The following is a 20,757-nucleotide window of genomic DNA, read 5'->3' on the forward strand; positions in this document are numbered from 1 at the left end:
AATCTTAATTTTTTAATGATCTATACTGCCGTTCTACGCATAATTGTCCCATGTCAGTTTTGGACGATTTTGACTTAATGACATTTTTAAGTTTAGTCTGATGTGTACTTTAAGAAAAACACATAAAATCTGGTACTTTGTTCGGAAACTCATTAAAAACAACACCAAGTCTGTTTGTCCCAACGTTAAACTTCTACGCATAATTGTCCCACCAAGTATTTTCTTACACAGAATCATTAGTTTTACTAAGCATTATGTCTTGTTTACCTGTTGTATAGCAAGAGAATCACAAATAAGGGCGATAAACTGCTAACTGGGGCGATTAGGGACACATAGGGCGAATAGGAACCCACGGGACAATTATGCGTAGAAACACAGAAATCGGTCGAAAAATTTCAATCGTGTTTTTCTCATTTGCACTTTTTTGAACATGGGACAATTATGCGTAGAACGGCAGTATATGTATAAAAAATTTCAACGGTTTTGTTCGAACGCGAATCAGTTCAATATGGAGCGTCGGATGGAGGTGCTCTTTGTTGCGTTAGGTTCGTATAAGCCCAAGGAAGGTTCTTACGCCAAAAAGTGGCAACTTTGGCCACTCTGGAACCGATTCCGGAAAATCTGCAGATTGTATGGAAAAAGCTGCGTAAAATCAAATTTTGATCATAGGAGGCTGAACAAGGAAAAAGCTAAAAACGTAAACAAACGAAAAAGGAAAAGACGAAGCTTTTCGGGTAAGGCTTGTTTTCTATACAAAAAATCATAAATTCGAAATCAAAACGCCTGTTGCCAGCTCAAATAAAGAAAAATCAAGTTTTGCAAATTTCCAAAAAGGTAATTTTTGAAAAAAATATAAGGAATTTAATAAAAATCAATAGCATATTGCTCTTTTACCCAAAACTGTCATACAAATATTGCTTAAAAATATTCAAAAGAAAAAAAAACTGCTAAACATTTTTGTTTGCCATTTTTAAATATTATATTAGAGTGTAACAAAATAGTAGTTTATGCAACAAGTTGCAAAAAGAGGATTTTTTCAGCACGAGTCGTACATTTATGCAACGAGGTTCACCGAGTTGGATAAATACGAAGAGTGCTGAAAAAATCAAGTTTTGCAACGAGTTCCATACAACATTTTTTGCAATTCCAAAAAAAACACTGAGTGAAATTGTTTGTAAAATTTTCATATATTTTGTCAATAAATCGTTTAAATCAAAAAATGTCGAAAAGTGTTACCATTTGAGTGCTGTAAAGTAGAACTTTTCAGCATTTATTTTGAAAAGTGTTGCTATTCGATTCTGTTATTTTTGGTACAGAAAAGTAGGCTATTTCGTCGTTCAAGAATGACAGGAAAAGTAAGTAGTTTCACGACGGAATTGCAAAAATGTCTTTTTGGCGGGCATTCAAGGGTTTGTTTCGGTGGGCATACGAAGCCCAAATCCAAAATATGAGCTTGATTGGACGTAACAGGAGCTGGCGCTTTGCATTTGAATTTTAAATGGGATTTAACCCGTAAAAAACATTTTTTTTCAAAAATGTCAGTTTTTCTTAATATTATATAGATAAGAACAGAAAATTGAACTATTAAACTATGGCTATTGAAGGATTTTATTATTTCAGGAAATGTTTTTAAACTAAAACAAAACTGAATATTTTCATAAAAAACATTCACCCTAGAATGCCTTCAAAATAAAAACTGTGCACGTTATTAAAAAATATGCCTTTGTAGTTCCCTAACATATAAGGGGTTGTTCAAAAATTACGTCTCGAGTTTTTTTGATCGAGGCTTCTGGACAATCCCCCCCCCCCTTCCAAAAAGACTTCCCTTCCACCCTTTATGTGTGGACGTAATATTTGAACTACCCCTAAAAAAGTAGATAATCAAAAAATATATTTTCTTTGGAAACTTTACGTTCAGTAAAAAATGTAAAAATGTAAAAATGTAAAAATGTAAAAATTTAAAAATGTAAAAATGTAAAAATGTAAAAATGTAAAAATGTAAAAATGTAAAAATGTAAAAATGTAAAAATGTAAAAATGTAAAAATGTAAAAATGTAAAAATGTAAAAATGTAAAAATGTAAAAATGTAAAAATGTAAAAATGTAAAAATGTAAAAATGTAAAAATGTAAAAATGTAAAAATGTAAAAATGTAAAAATGTAAAAATGTAAAAATGTAAAAATGTAAAAATGTAAAAATGTAAAAATGTAAAAATGTAAAAATGTAAAAATGTAAAAATGTAAAAATGTAAAAATGTAAAAATGTAAAAATGTAAAAATGTAAAAATGTAAAAATGTAAAAATGTAAAAATGTAAAAATGTAAAAATGTAAAAATGTAAAAATGTAAAAATGTAAAAATGTAAAAATGTAAAAATGTAAAAATGTAAAAATGTAAAAATGTAAAAATGTAAAAATGTAAAAATGTAAAAATGTAAAAATGTAAAAATGTAAAAATGTAAAAATGTAAAAATGTAAAAATGTAAAAATGTAAAAATGTAAAAATGTAAAAATGTAAAAATGTAAAAATGTAAAAATGTAAAAATGTAAAAATGTAAAAATGTAAAAATGTAAAAATGTAAAAATGTAAAAATGTAAAAATGTAAAAATGTAAAAATGTAAAAATGTAAAAATGTAAAAATGTAAAAATGTAAAAATGTAAAAATGTAAAAATGTAAAAATGTAAAAATGTAAAAATGTAAAAATGTAAAAATGTAAAAATGTAAAAATGTAAAAATGTAAAAATGTAAAAATGTAAAAATGTAAAAATGTAAAAATGTAAAAATGTAAAAATGTAAAAATGTAAAAATGTAAAAATGTAAAAATGTAAAAATGTAAAAATGTAAAAATGTAAAAATGTAAAAATGTAAAAATGTAAAAATGTAAAAATGTAAAAATGTAAAAATGTAAAAATGTAAAAATGTAAAAATGTAAAAATGTAAAAATGTAAAAATGTAAAAATGTAAAAATGTAAAAATGTAAAAATGTAAAAATGTAAAAATGTAAAAATGTAAAAATGTAAAAATGTAAAAATGTAAAATGTAAAAATGTAAAAATGTAAAAATGTAAAAATGTAAAAATGTAAAAATGTAAAAATGTAAAAATGTAAAAATGTAAAAATGTAAAAATGTAAAAATGTAAAAATGTAAAAATGTAAAAATGTAAAAATGTAAAAATGTAAAAATGTAAAAATGTAAAAATGTGAAAATGTAAAAATGTAAAAATGTAAAAATGTAAAAATGTAAAAATGTAAAAATGTAAAAATGTAAAAATGTAAAAATGTAAAAATGTAAAAATGTAAAAATGTGAAAATGTAAAAATGTAAAAAATGTGAAAATGTAAAAATGTAAAAATGTAAAAATGTAAAAATGTAAAAATTTAAAAATGTAAAAATGTAAAAATGTAAAAATGTAAAAATGTAAAAATGTAAAAATGTAAAAATGTAAAAATGTAAAAATGTAAAAATGTAAAAATGTAAAAATGTAAAAATGTAAAAATGTAAAAATGTAAAAATGTAAAAATGTAAAAATGTAAAAATGTAAAAATGTAAAAATGTAAAAATGTAAAAATGTAAAAATGTAAAAATGTAAAAATGTAAAAATGTAAAAATGTAAAAATGTAAAAATGTAAAAATGTAAAAATGTAAAAATGTAAAAATGTAAAAATGTAAAAATGTAAAAATGTAAAAATGTAAAAATGTAAAAATGTAAAAATGTAAAAATGTTAAAATGTTAAAATGTAAAAATGTAAAAATGTAAAAATGTAAAAATGTAAAAATGTAAACCTATCTTTTGATACATAATCATGACTTTTGAAAACAAGCAACATCGAAAGTCAACAAAGTTTTATTTCTTACATTTTTTTATTTCGGGTCAGACTTAATTGGCGTAACGCGCTCACATTTGGCAGCAAATTCACAATAAATTGGGCGTGTAGCACCGACTGTTGGGAAAATGGCAAAACCACAACCAGTTTGTCCCACATCCGCCCCGTCTGCCCGAGGTTTGTTCGGCGATCGTCACCATATTGCCGTATCTGTTGATCATCTGATCCATTTACGACAGGCTTATAAAGTTAGCGTAAATAGTGCGTGAAATTTGGTCGATTCTTGCTCCACAGTGGGTTGGGAGGGACTTATAAACATGATATTATTGCATTTCATTATTCTTAGCTTGAAGATTATTGAAGAAGAAAAAACATTCATAAAATAAATTAAAAAACAGACATTGTGTAATCACATTCAATAGAATATCAGTCGTCAAAAACAATTTATAAAAAAAAACAATTAAAATATCACAACTGTACCAGATTGATAAACAGGCCTCGTTATTTTATAACCACCGAATGGGAAGTGGTTTTCTGTCCTACACAAATTTCCATCCAAGAGAAAAAAAATAAATCATTGGATTCCGTTTTTTTTTATTGTCGGAACAAAACATCGATTAAATTGTTTACCAACTCCGGTGGCAGCGGCGGCGCGGTCGACTATTTTCGTTCTGTTTATTTGGATTCGTCGCTAATTTGTGCATCTAGTGGAGGGAAATTAAAAATAAACAATTCTATTCAATGTGGGAGAATGGGGCGCCAAATCAGACAACTAACATTTTTTCTTTTCATTTAGCTTCTGCGGATCACATTGGAGCTATAGAAAAAAATCGCTTTTGCTAACTTTGCAATTAAAGCTGGGACAAATCACAGACCATTTATTTATGCTCCGTCTAGACGTTCAACAACGTTTTGATTAGGCTTCAGAAAATTCAGGAAGCAGACGATGATGTCAAAGAAAGTGCTAACCTTGAAGAAATTTTGTTTAAAGTAAATCGAGAGTTGAAATCCAAGAAATAATGGTTATGAATCACCTTCATTCGAGTCTAAACAATTCATTAGCAAAATTGACCATTTAAGCACAAAACTGACTCATCCATACCGTCTCTAAATCTATTAGTACACAATTCGTGCAAACCCTTCTTCACTAACTATATACCTTAACAGAAACGTAAACTGCACCAGAGTCAGTCAGAGAGAGAAACAGGAAAGGTGTTTGCATACACAAACCGGCCGCGAACCGTCGTAAGTTCTGTTTATTTAGCTAGCCAGGTAAGCTCCTCCCGCACCGGGGTAAATATTTGGATTTCACACCGAAATTGAAAATAAATACCCATTTTATGACGAACTAAATCATATCGGGTACAGGTTCAAATTTGCACATATGTACTTGGCAGTGCTGCAAAATAGCCACATTCGATGGTGTTGGAGTGGGGAAATTTGGCTTTTTGCTGTCGAGAAAAAAAATGTGCACACATAAATGAAAGCATGAAATTATTTTTTTTTTCAAAAACTTATTACAATGATTTTTTTTATTTTGTAAATTTTTATTCAATTTCCTAAGTCAAAAGAAGAATAGTTCTCTTTAATCTGGCATTTTTTTTTCGCGATTTTTAATTTTCATTTTTTGATTTTGATGAAACTTTGTCCATACATTCCTTATGTCAAAACAAGCAATTTTGCATCATTCGTTTTTTCGTACAAGTCTCCATACAATTTTGGGGGCTGGTCATACAAAATGGGTATGTAAATGTATAAATTCTGTATCTTGAAAAGGGATTTTCTGATTTGGTGTCTTCGGTTTAAGAATTTCCGGAAAAAATAGTTACACGGAAAAAAACCGGTGTTTGTCATTTGACTTTTTATTAAAGTTAAATTCTCAAAACACTTATTTTTTTAATTTTCTAAATTTTTAGATATGTTTTATGGGAATATAGAAGGCATCTTCTGAGCCGTAGTACAATATGGTGTAAAATCTGGTTAAGAAGACATGAATTTTCGGAAAATATCGAAAACCTGGACAAATAATTGTAAAATCTAATGTTTTAAGCTAAATCAAATTTGTTATAAAACGTACCGTAAACCGGGGTGACATTGATAGAATTTCAATTAATTTATGAAATCTTTTCCTACTGGTAAGGTTTGTCTTAAGATTACTATTTTTAAATCATTTACTTAGGTAGACCACACAAGGTGCATGCACTATTTTTGATAAAAAGTTTTTTTCAATAGTGTTTAAAAAAATAGTTGAATTGAAAATTCTTATTTTGAATTCCGGGGTGACTTTGACAGTCATAGTTATTCTTGTAAAAATCAGCTTTAATGTGTTCAAATTTTATGTTTAGCTTTTAGAGAAAAAAATCAATGTTTATAAATAGTTAACTTAAATTATAAGCTTTTTAACAAAATAAATATAACTTTTAGGTAAAATTGTTAAAAAGTTAAAATTTTGCCTAAAATTCGTTAAAACTAGATTTGTTTCTAAAATTATCGAATCATATTACACTCTACACTGAAATCGAAGCAAGAATCAAAAGTTTTTACATTAATTATGTTTCAAAAACACATAATATCAATTATTTACAAACTTGTTTTACATTTTCCTTGTGAAAAATTGTCCAAAGAATCCGAAAGTGCATTTCATTTTTCGATTCGAAATCATGTTCTTTGAGAAAATTATGACGCTTTCAGAATATTGAAATGATGCTATTTTTGAACACGGTCAGAATGATTCCATTCCATTCCGTACGTTGCGGAAAAATCTCAAACCTGTCAAAGTTACCCCGTTTTACGGTACATTCCATTTTTTTTATTGAGTGTACCGTTTTCTAATTATAGCTATTTTGGGGTACACATTTTTGATTTTCTTTGAGTTTTTTTTTCTGGGTTTGAAAAATAATTCTTAAAGAAATGCACCGCTGATTTTTTTTAAAGGCCTCAGAAATTTTCCCACGATTTACTCTCTGGAACTTTGAAAATCGGGCAATTATTTTCTGGGATCCAGCCTCACAAATAAAAAGAATTGTCAAAAATATGTTTTTTTCTAAATGTTAGCCTGAAATTTTCTACTAACGATATCTCGGGAACTATTGGTTCGATTGCCAATGTTAAAAAATGAAATTTTTTCGAAATTTTCTGATCTTTCCAATAAAAGCATATAGTAAAATATAATTTCATCTGATTTATGAAACTAGGAAAATCATCTATTAGTATACTTTTTCAAATGTAAGCCAAAAACAAAAGATTGTTTTTATAAATTTACAAAACAGTTGAAATGGTCATGTTGATACTACTTCCAAAGTTTTACCATATTTTCAAGCTTAACAAATATTTTTGCCGCGGAATATTAAAAATGCTTGTTTTCAGACATTGAATGAGATGAATTGCTTATTAGAAATATTTATCTAAATATTCTAAAAATTGAATTTTTAAATTGTTTAACCTAAAAAAATCCTTACATAAAAATCAAATGCTGATGAAATTACACAAACTGTTTGATTACAAATTTAATGGCACGTTGAGAAAATAGGACGATTCTTTTTGTTTATTTTCAATTTTCGAAATATTTGGAAAATGATTTTCGAAAAACTGACCTTTGTACAAATATATGCGTCATCCTTTAAATTAAATTGAAAATAAAAAATCGACTCAAATTCTCGTTGAAAACTGGAATGTTAATGAATACAAATGACAAAAGTAAGCATTGAAAAGAATGTATTTTGGCATCAAAAAAAAAATACCAAACTGAAAGTAATGTTCCTGATTAGGTATTTTTTTGAAGTTTAGATTTAGATTTAGAATCTCTGAAGTTTTATTTATTGTAGAAAAATGTCGAATGTTTGAATTTTGAAAATATAAAAAAAAAAACAATAAATTATCTTGTTTCAACAAAATTTACTGTCATTCGGTTTGTGAGATTTTATCTAATAAGAATTCTCTTTTATTTAAACATTTCTATCTTTGTTATTTTTGGGATCTTCCGACTCGTGATTTATAAAGGAAATTTTTGTAAAATGTAAAGTTTTTTTTTTTTAATAATTATAATTATTTGATTTTGAAAGAGTTAATTTTCACGTTCACAAAAAGATGGCTAGATGTAAAATTATTTATGTCTCTTTGTCTTTGGCAATGAAATTTTTGATGTTATTTTAATTCTTATATTTATCCTGAGACCAGTACAAATTTTATTTGAAGGAGGCAAAAAATATTGAATGATAAAGGATTCATAATTTAAAATTTGTAAAATGACTGAAAGTGTTCTTTATATAAAAGTCATTCATTTCATTTCATGTAATTTCATTTACTTATTTGTTTAAGCATTGATTGTGTAAAGTTACTATCTTATGCTGAGATGTGGACTACCTTTCAACAGCTTAATTCAAAGTTGGTAGCAGAGTTTGTGAGTGCCAAACGAATCGAGTGAATTAACTAAAGGAAAAAGGTTATAAAACGACATTCAAAATATCTTACACGTCATCCATTGTATCCTAAATAGTTTATAATCGAACTTACCGAGTTTTTACTACAAATTTAAATTTTTAGCAACATTTTTATAAACCACTGATTTTTTGGAAAAAAATTAAATTCTAATAAAAAAAAGTAGAATCATTCAATACAAAAAATCACACATTTGAAGCCCTCTTAACTTGAGTGCCAACCCTTCGTTTGCCAAAAAGAGAGCAATATGAATAGATTTTTCCAGCATTTTCCCATAACTTGGTGCGAGATTGCGCCAGAAGTTGGCCTGGCAGTAACGGCTGTGCTGCGGTGTATTTGCAATTTACACCCGATTATTTTCCTTACCCACCAGAAGAAGAAGGGGGTGTGGTGGCGTCTGCAGGTGAAAATTGGTGTCAAAAGTTTTACGACTCGAACCTAAGCTGTGTGTGTGTGTTTGTATGATGAACTTTGCAGAGTTGCAACGGCAAAGTTGCAAAGCTGATCCAGTTTCTAAGGTACACACAGTGGTATCTACTGTGGAAAGTCAACGATTTCAGCTATTGTTGGGAGTTGCAAATTTCTCAGGGTGTTAGCAAAACAAAAGTTGTGAGTTGTGAGGGAGGCTGTCCAAATCTTAACAGTTTGACCTTCTTAGGGGTGCGTCCGCTGGAAAGTGATAATCTGTGAAAAGTGGCAGAAATTAGAGCTGCTTTGCTGTGAAAATGATACAATTTGTAATGAGGATTAGGCAAATATTGTTCATTGTCTCCAGTTTAATAAGGTCTGAATCATATTATCTGCCTTATTCTAATTTCCACCAACACAATATAGTTTTGCCTCTCCTTATCTGTGACCTCGACTGTCCACCAAAGTTTTAGCAAAGAGGCAAACTAGCAGCGAAAGTGGCCATTTTCTAATCTGGCGATGAACCACTTAGATAGCGGCTGCGACAACGTTGACGGTTAAAATTAAGGCGGCGCTCGTTGTAGTAGCACCCACCTTTGGTGACTTCCGGAGCCGTAATTTACCATGTCGTCGTCGTCTAGGACGGCTGTTGCTTGACTTTATTTTTTGCCCTGTAATGGCACTTGAAAGCCCTAATGTGAGGCATTTTTGAGTTGGTTTTTGCCATACCCAGTGGTTCTGTTTGTATTTAGGTCAGTGTGCTACCTGTCTGGCACAGAACAAAAAAAACTAAGTCGTTCTGTGTGTTTTTGTGATTAATTTGATGATCTTTAGTAAGACCATAAATTACGTCCTATTTTTGACACGGTTGTTTACAGCTGGGCCTCGATTTACCTTTAAGCCGCGACAATTACAAATTTGCCGACGGCTTCGCAGGATAAAAATGTACACCTTAATTATTCTCATTATTTTCATGCTTGAACATTTGCCAACGTAACCTTGAACCTGGTCGTAGGTATTGTCTGTGGCGAAAATATCCCAAATATGCATTTTATTCCAAATGCCAGACATCAACATTACACTGCACCCTCGTTCTGTTTCGCTTATGGTGAATCGAGGAAAAGATTCAGTTTTAAGCTTGCTCTCAGAAAATTCAGAATGCTTATTTTATTTTTTTTACTCTAGCAAAAAAAAGAATTTGAACGCAAAATTAACAAATTGTAACTTTACTATTTACCAGTAAAACTGAATTCAATGGAATCGTGAAAATGTCTTAAGCAAGTCCAGAATAATAAGGTCAAAACAAATTATTCAAAGTTGTTGTCTTCTTTGAAATTATATCCTGAAAATTAAAGGGCAGAAATAAAAAGATAATGCTAGGAATACGAATTTTATCGAAAAATCATATCTAATATATTAACTATTAAGAATTGGCAATTTTAAGCAATTCTAAAATATGGGCCAAAAAGAAGAAATAGACTCAAACATTTGAAGTTATTCTAAAGATTTTCGCCTTTTTTTATATCTTTAATGTTGTATTTTGGTTCGACTGCATGTTGAACGTTCAATCTTTTAAATTGATTTTCAATATTTAAAATTGAAACTATTGCGAAAAATTCTTTTTGCAATTCCGTCGTGAAACTACTTACTTTTCCTGTCATTCTTGAACGACGAAATAGCCTACTTTTCTGTACCAAAAATAACAGAATCGAATAGCAACACTTTTCAAAATAAATGCTGAAAAGTTCTACTTTTATAGACTTAAAATTTCACTCAATCGGTGTTTTTCGGAATTGCAAAAAATGTTGTATGGAACTCGTTGCAAAACTAGATTTTTTCAGCACTTTTCGTATTTATCCACCTCGGTGAACCTCGTTGGATAAATGTACGACTCGTGCTGAAAAAATCATCTTTTTGCAACTTGTTGCATAAACTACTATTTCAATCAACATTTTTTCGAAAATATGGAATCAAGGTTAATTTTTTGAAAGAGCTTAAAATACTTATTTATATAGTTTTTAGATGTTGGCCTCGATTTTAAAATTCCTTATTATTGAAAATCGAACCGAGATTATCGCAAGTTGTTAAAAGAGGGCTAATGTGATTACACTAAGGAAAACTATTTTTCACACATTTAAGCACATTTTAAAAGAGGCTGCTGATCTTCTTTTTGAAAATGTTTCTTGCAGGGGAACATTTTTGAAAAAATACCTGATAATCCCTTTAACATGGAAATGGTGTATTTTATCAAAAAATGTAGAAAGTAAATGTCAATTAAAAATTTGATTTTACAGCTAAGAATTATTTTAAGAAATTTTGTTTGGCAGTATTTCAAACTTTTTTTTTTGAATCCACAGTTTTTTTTATTTATCTCTATGAATTTTTAGATATTCTTGAAATATAACACAGAATAACTTTATTGTCGTTTTGTATCCATATGCAGAAAATAAATAAACATGCAAAATATTTTCAAGATGTTTGCTAAATAAAAAAAACTTGAAATATATTGCGCAATTCCCACTAACTTGGACTTCGCACTAAATTTTTGCTATCGATCGCACTATTGCGACTTGTCAAACTGCCTTGGGAAAATTTAAATTTCCTAAAAAATGATCAATGTGCTCGCTTGTTTTTCAGCTGTCAATCGCAATTTTTAAGTGCGAATTCCAGTTTGGTGGAAACTGCGACTTGCAGTGTAAACAAACAACTACTGGTTGCCTAGTTTTTCGAATTCTTGTTGTCAAAAGTGCGAGAGAAAACTGCGGGCAAAATCCAAGTTACAGTGCATGGGTCAATATTCCTTATATTTTTTTTTTTCAAAACTGTAATTCCTCAAATTTTGATTTTCTTTTGTATAAACAGGAAACCCCGTTTTTTAAAACAATAATCATGATGTGAAAATATAGGCCAAATTTGACTATGTTTGATTTATTTGGCTATTATGTACAAAAACATCAATTTTCAGAATACCTGTGTCAAACAACAATTAAGATAATCGATTCCATACAATAATGTCGTAAAGGTTGTCCTCAGTTTTTTTTTAGTTTTGCACTTTGACATAAAAATAAGTTTAAAATTTGTTTAAGCTTCGTGAAAATTTCCCACAAAAGTCGTTATTTTCTACAAAACGTAGGAACACAGACAAATAGACGTAAATCATTGGGCATTTCTTACGAAAATCAATCAATTCCGTTTCACTTCTTCTGTCATGTTGTTAACGTGAATACAGTTTCATTTAACTGTTAAACCTGAAATGAACTGTGATGAATTCAAAATGTCCGTGGTGCTGTTCAAATCCTTCAAGTTGGTCGTTAACCCTTCAAGACACATTCCGCCTTTAGACGCGATTCGATCTAGAAATTCATCAAAAATCCATTTTTGGACCAATTTTGAATTTTCTAAATTTTGGGATTGATGACTTTATTTTATTTGTCATTGATTTTGAAAAAATACTGAGGTCGATTTTGACCGCATTTTTAGTAAATGTCCCTTACGTTCTGTTTGCCCAAGTCTTTACACACAAAAATGCAAAAAAAAAAAAATAACAACAAATAGGCAAAACATATTTAATTCATATTTAACAATAATTCTAAGACTATCATTAAAAACCCAGAACTAACCAAGATCAACGCATATAAAAAAATAATCAGCAACTAATAAAACAAGAAAAGCTAAATGTTTCGTAGAACAAAAGTTGCTCAAAACGACCTCCTGAACAAGGGAGAAAAAAAACCGAAGCAGTAGTTTAGTGTCAGTTGGGAGTTGTAATTGAATGATAGATTTAAGAAAGCCTGTGGTTTGACGTTTGAATTGATTAATGTTCACAGGATGTTAATAACTTTTGATTGAATATATTATGGACAGTTTTAAATTGTTAAAAATAAGCGTTTATTAAAACGGAAAAACATAATTTAAAAAGGTTTTTTTTATAGGATCTTTCAACTTTAAAATTAAAACTGCTCTTTTTTCAAACTGCTTTGCTAACCAAAGGATAAAATTAAACTTTCTTTCCTGTGTCGTCTGCCAGAATCAATTTCACTCTTTACATAAACCGTTTTTACCTTCAATAATGTCTTGGGGCTTTGCAGCATGCTAATTCTTGGCACACGTTTTTGTGTGTACTTTTCCCCCCTCCCCTCTCCCAAGTACACCACGACGAACATACAACACTCAGTCTAGCATAATAAATATCACACACGGATATAGTGCACTCACCTAACAATAAACAGTCCTCATGGTTATACTGGCAACACTGGCTCTGTCCAATCAACAAAAGGTTATTTGACCTTTAGGCGGCATATACTGCTCTATTTAAGGGATCAGACAAGGGGACGGAAATGTTTGGTTTAACTTTTCGAAAATGTCTGTTGAATGACACATCTGTTTGTCTGAGGTTTTTGAAATAACAAAACTTGTATAATGTCATAGAGTTGTCAGACTAGAGAAAATTAAATTAAATGAATTTTATTTTACTCAATTTTGTATTCAAATGTCAACCTATTCTTAACCATCTTGATGAAACACTAGTATCAAAGACAAACCGACAAAAGTTTCTTTCAACAAATCTATTAAGCTGCAAATTAACGTTCAATTTGAATGTTTAGAAACTCACCACCGCAATTTTGAATTTACCATAAATTTATTTACACACTTTTGACAGTTTGACATTTCGTGTGCTCAATACTAGAGTTATTTTCGTTTAAAATATTCAGCGATTCACGTCTGTTTGCCTGAGAATTTTCCGATTTTGTCAGCTCTGTTGTTTATGACAACCCCCCGATGGCACTTTCACAATGCACCAGAACTAAAATGTTGATTTTTTGGCGCAATGATGTAAACACCAAAAAATCACAAATAATCTGGATTTTTGCTTTTTGGGTATTTTTGAAACCGCCTTGAGTCAGGGTTTTAAAAACACCCAAAAAGCAAATACTAAAAATGTGGTTTATTGGCCCTTTTCAAAAAAAAACTCCAGAAATATAAAAAAAAATCATCATCAAAAAATGTCACATACGTCACTTTTCCGTATAACTACAGCACAGTGCAATAATGTGAGTGGACGTGACGTATGTTGTGTGTGTTCCGGGAGGTGCATTTTTGAAGTCCTTGTTTGTCAAGTGTCACCATGGACGACCGGTCAAACTGTGTGGCGGGACCGCCTGGGAAAATCGATTTCAATTTGCCTCCCGGCCCCCCAGGATTGAGGTGGTGAACGAACTTTAATTTGCATTTTGACTCAGTTGGACATGAGAGAGGTGCGTGCGATAATTGCTATTGTCACTCAATTGATGGGTGATTATTTTGATGGAAAACAGAGTAGGCCTCTTTTTCTTTTTGAATTTTAAAGTGAAATTGATGTTTTATCTTCAAATGACTGTTTTCCAATTCATATCATTTTTTTCAGCCAGTTAATCAGCATAAACTGCTTGCATTTCGTCCAATTATTTTCCATACGGTCGCAAATAAATTACCTCGTTTTTTCCCAAACCCAAACCACATTTCCATTGTTCCACCAATTAGTAACGCAAACTCTTAGTAGGGTGGCTCTTCCATCTACATAGCGCATTTGCATAAACCAAACCAAACCAACAACATCTCATATTTCCACACGAGCCTCGGAAAACTTCTTGCCATCAACAAGAACGCTGTTGAGCGCTGCTGAAAGCACTAAAACAGGCCCACAAAAGCAACAATTAAAAGCGAGGCAGGGGCTAATTAGCCCGCTAACAGGCAACCCCCACTTGCACTGCATCAAAACCAACGCAGTACGGCTAGAACAGATTACCAGATTGTTGGTTGAGAGCGTTGGGAGTGACTTTGGTCTTTATTTTTTTTTGTTTTTTAAATTGTTTTTCAATAGTTTGGTTTTGCTTGTAAGGCTAAGGGAATTTATCCAAAAAATCTATCAGAAAAATAAAGGGGTCCTCTTTCAAAGAGAAAGTTTAGTCAACTTAAAATCAATTTGGAATGCATAATTCTGAGTTGGTAAAGCGATTTAGATGGTCGTTTACAACTTTTTTGTTTAATTTTTTTGTATTCAAATTGTGGATCCATGACTTCTCATTTCATTTTTTCAAAAATAAAAATGTCGAGAGCTCAACAAATATTTGTAACAGTCTTTTGATAGAAAACTAGTCAAATTATTAGTTTTTGTTTGTTTTCAAAAAAAATTAAGAAGAAAAAATGTTTTTCATTATCATTTCAATTGTAGTTGTCAAATGTAATATGACTTTTGTTTATTTATAGTAAATTTATCCATTAAAGTATTGAAGTTTTTCGAAAGTTGATTCACTTCTTGAATAGTGTTTTTATATTTTTTGAATAATGTTTTAACTGTTTGATTTTTTAAAGTGTACTTTTCTTTCTAACAAACAATTTTGTTTTTATATCGTGAATGTTTAATTATTTTTTTCATTTAAGTCTGATTATTAGAATTCCAAGAAATTGTCGATTACAAATTCATAAGTAAATTGCTAATACTTTAGTTAATGAATCAAATGTGACTCTTCTTTGTTTTTGATAATGTTTAATGTTTTTGATTCTAATTTAATCAAAGAAATATATAATTATTAACACGAGTAATTTTCTGGAATTGCGCATTTTTTTTTATTATTATTATTATTTTTAAACATGGTTTATGCATTCCGTGAGTGAAAATAAGTCAATTTATATAATTAATCTCTACCATCTAATTTGCCTGCTGGTCATATAAAATGGAATGTCAATATTCGAATATCTGTATCTAGAGACAAAAAAAGAACGAACTTCAGATTTCTCTTTGGAAATATTTGGAAAAAATGATGATTATTCGAAAACATCGAACATTTAGACCAGGGGTGGCCAGAAGATTTGACAGATGGGCATTTTTTTTTTGAATAAATTTGTTGGCCATATGACAAATCTAATTTCATGAAAATTTAAAATCTTTTCGAAGGAGTTCAAACATGCTAAATATGAAATAAAAGCAGGAAAACGCATTTTAACATTAACTTTTAACTTTCGAAAACATTTTTTTTTGCCCCATGATTATTCAGGCCGACTTTAAAGGGGGGAGGGGCGACATTAACTTTAAAAATATTTGCAGAGGCCTAATTTAAAAAAATTATAATTTTTATTAATGATTCAAATTCTACAAATAGATCATTCTATTTTTTTTATTTATATTTTTTTAATTTTATGTCTCTTGAATCTGAAGCCAAATCTATTGTATTATACTGCAGAAATTAAAATTTTCTAAGAACAAATATTTTTGCAAAAAAAAACATTCACAAACATTAAATTAATGAAAAAGATTAAACATAAAGCAGGAAAATATTTTATAAGTTTTAAAAGTTCAAACATTTTTCAAAAACTTTTTTTTCGTATGGTTTGATAATTTTTAAAGAGCATTAAAATTGAAAATATTATGCAATAGAGCAATTCTCTGAGATTTCGGTCATTCGATTTTTTTTGTATTTTTTAATCCGGCTGAAACTTTTTTGGTGCCTTTGGTATGCCCAAAGAAGACCTTTTGCATCATTAGTTTATCCATATAATTTTCCATACAAATTTGGCAGCTGTCCATACAAAAATGATATGTGAAAATTCAAAATTCTGTATCTTTTGACGGAATTTTTTGATCGATTTGGTGTCTTCGGCAAAGTTGTAGGTATGTATATGGAATACACTGAAAAAAAAATGATACACGGTAAAAAAATTTTTGGTGATTTTTTATTTCACTTTTTGTCACTAAAACTTGATTTGCAAAAAAACACTATTTTTATTTTTTTTTATTTTTTGATATGTTTTAGAGGACATAAAATGCCAACTCTTCAGAAATTTCTAGAATGGGAAAAAATCATTGACCGAGTTATGATTTTTTGGATCAATACAGATTTTTTCAAAAAGTCGAAATTTTGGTCGCAAAGATTTTCCAACTTCATTTTTCGATGTTAAATCGAATTTGCAATCAAAAAGTACTTTAGTGAATTTTTGATAAAGTGCACCGTTTTCAAGTTATAACAATTTTTAGGTAACTTTTTTGAAAATAGTCGCAGTTTTTCATTTTTTTAAATTAATGCCCATGTTTGCCCACCTTTGAAAAAAATATTTTTGAAAAGCTGAGAAAATTCTCTATATTTTGCTTTATTGAACTTTGTTGATACGACCCATAGTTGCTGAGATATTGCCATGCAAAGGTTAAAAAACATGAAAATTGATGTTTTCTAAGTCTCACCCAAACAACCCACCATTTTCTAATGTCGATATCTCAGCAACTAATGGTGAAAAATAAGGAAGTAAAATTATGGTTCCCAAAATTTGAAGAAAACAGCCGATAATAAAAGAAAATTATATTTATTTTTTTTGTTTTGAAATTTCTGATTTTTTTGTTGATGCAAAATATGATGGAAAACAGTTCAAAAAATTATTTTAACAACATTTAAAAAGTTGCATGGAATTTGCTTGAGTATATTTTTGTTTTATTTTCAATGCAAATATTTGCAATTTTTCGTCCCTCGGCTCTAGACGGAGTCGAAGTGAGAGGCAAAAAATAAAAATTTGAATAACAAGCCAATATTTTACTGAAAAAAAGTGTTTTAAAATGCATTTTACACTAGTTCTGTTGTTTTGGAATTATTAGTTTTCAAAAAAAAAGATTGGTTTACATAAAAATCATTAGTTTACATAAATTTTAGCGAAAAAATACTTTTTGTGGTACTGTACTTCGAAAATTAACAAAAAATCAAATGATTTTTGATTAAACCCAAACATGCAAAAATTTATTCAAAGCACAAGTGAATGCATTTTTAATTGACTCAAACTGATTGCATTTAAATGTAAATTATAATTTTGAAGTTTTTTGAAAGAGGGGGGACAAATCCGGCTGCACTTACACTACACGGAGAAAAAAGAGTTCCCAAAATCGTGAACAAGCGTTCATGAAAATGGGAACCACGAACAAAGTGTTCAAATGCCATTGTACGTTTTTCAAAATCGTACCATGGGATTTGAACACTTTGTTCGTGGTTCCCATATTCATGAATGCTTGTTCACGATATTGGGAACTTTTTTTTCTCCGTGTACTTTGTTTCATTTTTTTTTAATTGAAATTTTTTATTTCTAGGTTACATATTTCTACGTTTAAATTTCGCTAGCTGGGTGCTCTTTTAGGGAAAATAAATAATGAGAAAAAATATTAGATAAAAACTACCCAAATTGACGGTCTCCAAAGTTCAAAAGCTGGCTAATTATGCCAGGTAACACCTACGAAGCCGCTCTCCGGCATCATTAATGTTCATCTGACTACAGGCAAAGTCTGCAGGTGAAATGGTATCATTTGGAGTTCAACTTAGAGAGAGAGAGATACCAAAGCTGGATTACCTTCTACTTTTCCCGCGAGATGAAATGCTGGAGATGATGCTTCTTCAGCTATGGCGACTTACCTGAAAAAAAAACATTGAGAGAAAGAGAAAATATTCCAAATTAAAACCCAATTAAAGTTTATGTCTAATCAAAATTTACGCAGATATTTTTTTTTATTGTGGCGGCAAATAACTCTTTGCATTGCTGCATTATTATGTTGCCTGTATGTTTTGCCTCGCAGTCAGTTTAACGAAGAAAATTTATGTGAGAAACGTCGAGATTTTTGCATTTTTTAGCCCAACCTACCCCGCGGTCCGCTTGACTTTGGGCGGGGGGCGGCGAAAGTGTAACCGATTTTGAGAGCTTTTTTTCAATTAAATTTACCATTTCCAAGCATGCAAGTTAAGGGGAGGGAGGATGAAAACGAGATCGCGGTTTTTTTTTTCGATCTTCTTCTTATTTATTCAACAATTCATTACAGGCCGCACCACTTAATTGGACCAATTAAGTTGATGTATTATCACCGCCACCAGTCCCAGGGGGGAAGCCACGAACGAAAGTGAAACATTTTTACGGTGTATTAACGGGCACGCGGTGGGTGCTGCTTCCACTTTGGTTTTGTTTTTTGGGAGTTTTTTTTTTTGTTTGGGCAGGGGGGGAGAAGGGGGGTTTTATTGCGTGTTTTATTTGGTGATTGTGTTTTTTTTTCTCGGAGGGAAATTGTTTGGTTAATAAAAAGGGGTGTAAACGATTATGATAGAGCATGGTGATAATATCACACAGAAAATGAAGAAATTCTTTGAAAAAATGATATTCTTTGGGTTAAAGGTAATGAAATTTCTCATTTATATACAGTTTATTTATGCTCAAAAATTTTCGTGGAGGACAATTTAACTCAACCCTTAATCACGTCAGTCTTTGATTGCATGAAACAAACTATTTTTACTATTTTTTCAGATAGCGATACGTTTCTCTCAAAGACTGTGTTTCTGACGTTTTATTTAACACTATATTGTCCAATTTTTTTTCTTTAATTTTTATTTTTCCCGTGTTCAGAAGGTCATTTTGAGCAAATTTTGTTCTACAAAAAACTTACTTCTCTTATTTTATGTTTTTCTTGTTTTTTTTTTGTGTTTTTTTGATTGTTTTTCACACTTTCTGTTCCAGAATGGCACCAATATCATTTAAGTTGTATAAAAATGCTTAAAGGCATTGTCTGGAGGACTACAAAAATACTGCATGCTTTTTTTTTACTTAAAATATAGGAAATGTTAATGAAAATCACAGCCAAATTTGACCGCTAAAAAAAATACATTTTTAAAACATTGGCAAAGTCACATAAAACAAGTCAAACTTTCAACCCTAAATATTTAAAAAAAAAATTTCTGTTCAACTTTCTTCAATTTTAAACCAAATACAATTTTCATCAGATAAAATTTTAATCCATTAAATCCCTTTTAGCAAGGTGGTTAACGATACAATTATAGCGGTAACGATAGACTATTGTTATCAAGTTTATGTCCCTCGACCAAATTTGAGGAGGAGCAAAAAGCAAATATCAAAGTTTAAACTATAAGCCAAAGTTTCAACAGTTTTGCATTGCATTCAAAAGGTGTTTTAAAATGCATTTTACACAAGTCTAGTTGTTCTGCACAGACAATAAATTTTATAAAGCAATTTGCTTAGACGAATAAAGATGTTTAGAAAATAAAACTTTTTGTAGCACTGTTCATTGAAATTTCTCTGAAAATCTAATTATTTTTCAACAAGCCGAAAGATTCAAAATATGATCATCCACGTCTTTAGAAAAAAAATGTGGCATGATTTTATGTTTGGTTTGGCGTGATTAATTTTGAAATTATTTGCAATGTATTTTTTTTTTGTTCTAAACTTATTTTTATTAGGTCCGTTTAGGTGCTGTGACCAGGTTAGGACCGAGAAAATTTATTTGCAATCAAAATAACTTACTAAAATTCACTGATATACTGCGAATTTTGATAAAGCATTAGGCCGATGCAAATATTTAAAAAAGTTTTTGTCCCTCGGCCCTAGCCGAGGTCAAGGGGGGGGGGGGCAAAAAAAAAAAATATAAAAATTTAAATAACAAGCCATAGTCTTCACATTTAAATGAAAAAAGTGTTTTAAAATGCCTTTTACACTAGTTCAGTTGTTTTGCAATCATTTGTTTTCAAAAAAATTGAGATCTGACAAAAACAAAAATTGTATCGAAAAAAAAGATTTTGCATCGAAAATTTTCAAAAAATTTTAAGACTTTTTCATAAACCCAAACATGCTAAAAATGATTTTAAACGCAGGAGAATGTATTTTAATTTGATTTCAGCTGGTTGCACTTGAATTTTCATTAAAATTTTGAAGTTTATTGTTAAAATATTTTTTTTGCCCCCTGATTTTTCGGGCCAATTTTGAAGGGGGGGGGGGTGACAAAAACTTTTAAAAATATTTGTACCAGCCTTAACAGGGATGATATTTTTTTGATAATGTTGTAAGTTTCAATGTATTCAAAATCTTTCAGAATAAACTTTTTTTTTAAATAATATACTTAATTTATAAAAAAAACACCGCCATTTCAGATTGGTGCGGTGGAAGTGGGGACGCGAAGTCGTGATTATTCAGGTTAATTTTTTTGGTGTGCTTATGTGTCGCTGTTCGTATGGGATGAGTGATTGTGCTAATCGAATAATAGCATCATTGGTGCGCTGGAAGTGGGGACGCGAAGTCGTGATTATTC

General features: G+C 30.0%; 1 protein-coding gene across 1 annotated transcript in view; it reads right to left on the bottom strand.

Annotated features, from left to right (window-relative positions):
• Nucleotides 1-20,757, bottom strand: part of LOC120415840 (cAMP-dependent protein kinase catalytic subunit PRKX-like) — a 154,326-nt gene that overhangs the window by 57,118 nt on the left and 76,451 nt on the right. The gene's annotated exons all lie outside the window — the stretch shown is intronic.

The sequence above is a fragment of the Culex pipiens genome, chromosome 2, assembly GCF_016801865.2.
Source record: "Culex pipiens pallens isolate TS chromosome 2, TS_CPP_V2, whole genome shotgun sequence".
NCBI classification, from domain to species: Eukaryota; Metazoa; Arthropoda; class Insecta; order Diptera; family Culicidae; genus Culex; species Culex pipiens.